This window comes from Colias croceus, chromosome 17 (assembly GCF_905220415.1).
Source record: "Colias croceus chromosome 17, ilColCroc2.1".
Lineage (NCBI taxonomy): Eukaryota > Metazoa > Arthropoda > Insecta > Lepidoptera > Pieridae > Colias > Colias croceus.
Window position 1 is genome coordinate 529164 of NC_059553.1, and position 5394 is coordinate 534557.

Genomic DNA, 5394 nt, shown 5'->3' on the forward strand with positions numbered 1-5394 from the left:
ATTATGAGTAACACAAAAGTTACGAAAAGAAAAAACCAAAGAAAGAGCCCGAATATGAATAAATTTTAAAAGTGTGAACATTTATTTATTACTTAAATACAACTCTATCTCTGTTTATAAAAAATATCATATATAAAATAGATTTATACATATTATACAGATCATCCATCGCCTTGTTTTTTCAATTATATCCATTAGCTATCCACAAAGCTGTGAGAATATATAAAATATCGTTTCGTCCGTCCGTTTCCTGCAAGGCTCTATAAATCGCAGTCTGTTTGTCTGTCACGGACAATTAGTGGCCAATGGGGCTCGTCTCATTTGATCGGATTGATAACCAACAGTCCAGTGTAGGTTTTAACGCTAAATATTTCTATATAGAAAGGTATAGTATTAATTTATCTGTGTATCCATGACCTGATTATTTATAAAGATTTGTTATCTAATTTTGTAATTTATTAAAATAAGACAAAAAATGTAATCATAGGTACTCTAAATGAATGATTTTTTTTAGCAAACTATCCTAATATTTCCTAAAGTATAGTTTATTAAGTGTAAGAAATAACTTTTTTTTTGTTTGTTTATTACGATTTAAGTCTGAAAAATATTTGAACTTAAAATTCTTTCATTATTAGAATGTTGTAGACTTATGCTTACTTCCTTCCTTTTAATTCTGGACGGAGGTAGAACAAGTGGCTAGGAAATAATTATTTATTTACCTAGGAAATTATTAGTATTAGTATCTAGTAAATAATTAGTATTACCTAGGAAATAGCTTTCCTTAATCTACGCAACATATATTATCTACTAGATGCGCTCCGCGGTTTCACCCGCGTGTCTCCACTCCTGTTGTTCTTAGTGAGCTGATATATAGTCTATAGCCTTTCTCGATGAATGGGCTATCTATTACTGAAAGAATTTTTCAAATCGGATCAGTAGTTCTTGAGATTAGCGCGTTCAAACAAACAAACTTTCAGCTTTATAATATTAGCATAGATTAATGTAATATAGAGGATGTAGAGTCCTAACTAGGCGTAGCTGATAATGGCAGTTAATTCTGCAGGGTATGTGGTCACAAACGACCTCCCAACAAAAGGCTTATCCTTCAAAAGGTCTGAGTGCCGCAAAAATCTGCTGCCGGATGGAATAGAGTCGATATAAGTAGTGTGGGTTCAATGAAATTATATTTTTTTTACAATTTGACTAGACGTTTTTGAACGTGTAGAGATGTTGATACGCTACGAACATATTGGTGTGTGTTTTTTGTGTTACTGTTTGTTCGTATTAGTATTGGTGTGTAAATAAATAATAGGACAATTTTCACACACGGCACGATCAGATCCCATACTAAGCTTTTCGCTTGTGTTATAGGAACCAGATGGTTGATAAACATACATATAGGTATAATTTGAAATAAATACTATATAGATAATTAATGAACACCCAGACACAGAGCAAACATCTATGTTCATCACACAAATATTTGCTCTGGATGGGAATCGAACCCACGCCAGAGGGCATAGAAGACAGGGTCACTAGGTATCAAAATATATATTATCTATAAACCCACCTTCACAAATGAAACGGTTCATAACCAGCTGCTCTTTTCCAGGGTGCCGCTGATATATTATGCAAGATTCTAGAATCATTAAGCAAACAAATAATAAGTTGATTCTAATAATCTGTATGTACATGTTCGTCCATGCGGAACCCCAAAACCGTCGAGTCCTATGGGATTATTATAAGCGGTCTCATTACGGCTATTTGTGAGCCAATCCTCCGCTGGGACCTCTCGACCTCGCTACGGTTATAATTATGTCCACTACTAACATAGTGTGGTTTTATAGACATGGAAAAGAGATTATAATAGTTGCTAGTAAACAAAATAATCTAATAAACAGAGAGATTCCTGCAGGATTATAAATTTTTTTAAATTCTACTATTATTAATATACACTCGAATTTTTGTGTGAATAATTATTGATGATTATTTCTCGTTGATTTAAGTCTTTTACCACAGGACAGTCTTTATCATTATTGTTTAAAGTGAGATAGTTTGTGATATTGATAAAGGATCAACCTATACGTACATTTTGTCAGGTAAACTAACATGACCCGAATAAGGTTGTAGACCCTATATCTATATCTTATTTAGTTAAATACCTAAGTATTAAAAAAAATATACTTGTAAGCGTGCTCAATGATGATGTAGTGAAAACAGATAATTCAGTCAATCACTACATAGTATAAAACAAAGTCGCTTTCTCTGTCCCTATGTCACTTTGTATGCTTAAATCTTTAAAACTGGGCAACGGATTTTAATGCGGTTTTTTTAATAGATAGAGTGATTCAAGAGGAAGGTTTTAGTATATAATTTATTAGGTTTTAGACAAAGCGAGTGAAGCCGCGGACGGTAAGTTAGTTTAATATAATTGCAATATGACATGAATAAAATAACATAAAAATATTAGTAAGAACTGAAAATCTTATATAACATTGGCTAAGGTATAATATTCTAAGCAATATCCGGAACAAAGCGAGTTATTAAAAATGTTTCAATGATGTATCGCTGTAATTCAGCTGAATGCGAACCGAAAGGAGTTGGGCTAATGCTACACAGAATGCGAAGCGATTTATTGTTAATATTAGTATTATTGTGCTATGGTAAATAATACGATAAATAAATAAGAAAATAACTAAGTTTCATGTGTTTTATTTCCTATCATTTCGATGAGATGATAGTATATAATATTGTTATTTAAGTAAAAGTAATTTGTTATAATGTACAAATACCTAGTAACGTATGTATAGTATAGTAGTAAAATTACGGATTAAAGTCAAAATTTTTGATAAAGAGAATCAAGTAAAAAAGTTTTAGTTAACTTTTCACATCATTGACTTCTATGAAAAATAAGTTAATTTTTTTGAGGACTATATTGATTTCAATGTGACGTGTCAAGTGACGCATATAAATTAAGATCAACATTATGAACAGTAGTTAAGATATTACACAAACAGATGAATGAATATTGATAAGTCTCTTCACAAGTTCTTGTGTATCCAGACTCACCTTTTAAATAATTTAAAAGTTATCTCGTTATTCGTTTCAAAGCTATATATATTTATATTATAGCTTACAGTGTATACAACCCTAATCCCTCCCCTGAGGGCTGTTTTATTGGGTTGATTTATCGTTTTCTTAATAAATACGTCAGTGTAGCGATTGTTGAGGCTGTATTATTAATTGTAAAGGATATTAATTGGGCCTCACCCTCCCATTGATGGGGAAATTGTTATTTTCTTAATAAATGTTTAATCATTCAAGTTTAGTTAGATTTTCATTTGTTGTTAGTTTACGGGTTGTTGAGTATTGCGTTAATATTAGGATATAGGTAGACTTTGTGTCGCTGTTAAACTATACAGGGTGTAATCGTTAAGTGTGCACAGGCGATTATTCCGTAACTATAATTGCAGACATCAAAAAACTTTAAACTGATATTGAAAGTACTATACTTAATGAGTAAGACGACAATAATAACTTTTTAAAAATAAAACGAGAAATACCCAAAAATGTTACATGAAACGCTCCCATTACACCGTAAAACATTTATTACAATAAATATAGTACAATCGTAATATATTTATTGGGCGGGTAAAGTCGCGGGCGCTGGCAAGTTATAAAATAAATTCCCGACAAATCGTTTGATAATTCCGAATTCTTTAGTGTAGAGATAAAGAGGCGCATTGGTATTAAATCACGGTTCATATTATACAGTCGCGAAACTATGACCTGCACTAGCTAGGGTTTCCATGCTTTGTTCATATTTGTGTACTGAATGAAACTATTTTTATGATAGAGCGATAATCCACAAAAACGTGCATTTTTTAGCCAAGTTTAACACATGATGATTACAAATGAATTACAAGTGACGACGCGGTTGGCGTGGTAAAGTAACTGCCTACTGAGCCAACAGCCCAGGGTTCGATCCCCGGTCAGGGCAAATATTTGTGTGATGAACTCAATTATTTGTTCTTGGGTCTGGGTGTTATTATCTATATATGTATTTATGAAATATTATATTTATCGTCGCCTAGTACCCACAACACAAGCCTTAATTGAGCTTACTGTGGGACTAGGTCGATTTGTGTAATAATGTCCTATGAAAAAAAATGTAAATTGTATTGATAAAACGTTAGTATATAATGATGGAAACAGTTTATTTTCATAGGTATAAGTACCTGTCTGATTTATACTAGCAGGTTCTTGGAGAAATGATTGACTTTTAAATGGTTTTTATACAAACCTACTTTTTGAATATATTTTTATGCTTTAGATTCGACGATGGAATGAAACATACATATAATGTTGAATTAGATAAGGTGAAATAATACTCATTGGTTTGTTTAAGGGCAAGAGCTTATTATTATCTTACCATTAAAAACGTAGTAGGTTCTTTATGTTACCAAGTGGGAATGCCAAAAAAAAGATACTGACGGGCTCTATCTTATCTCACAAGTGTAATAGCTTAGCTTAAAACCAAACAGCATGGCCACACTTCTCGCAAATCCGAGCATTCATTGAATGTGACCGATGTCCCGAGTATTTTTAGCTATTCAAGCGGATTGCGCTATTCATCCTGCCTCTAATTGGACAGCACGGGGTTTAATTAATTCTTTCATCTCTCCCTTTATTTATCCAATGAATATATTTCAATGGAAATTTTGAATACTTTTCAAATGTATTAAGAGGTGGCTAAATTGAAGTTTTATTTGGCATTGTAGATAAAACGGTCAAGTGTTGCGGAGATGCTGTATTTTGGGGTGCGTTTAATCAGTATTTACCCCGTTAAAGCCTCGATGATAAATGCTGCGGCAAAGAAAACGAAAGCAAATTCTAAAGATTTCACCTCTATAGCACACTCTGTATCTGAATGTACTGATTTTTGAATAAACGTAGTTTAAAACAACATAATATTATCCAAATTAAATCTAATTGAACTGGTGTGAAACTTCACAAATTACTTAAAAAGTTACTACGTACTTAATTATCAAACTTTCCCTTTCAAATCATAACTTCGCTTAACTATGTATAACCGAAAACTTTCCATAAAACACTAAATTAATCAGTCCCCACACATCAAAGCCCACTTAGAAGGTTACCAATTAAAGGCTCCATAATAACATAACTAAGGTAATTAGCAAATAATTACTATTGGTAACGAATAGATATCATTTGTAATTAAGTAGGATTAATTGTTCCCTTTGACGCATTACCTATGTCTCAATTATATCATCAATATATAAATTAATTAGCATTGTGACAGTGTGATTAAGAGGTCGATGACATGTGGAGGCTGTAACTCGATTATATATATGTGATTCTGTCTGATAAATT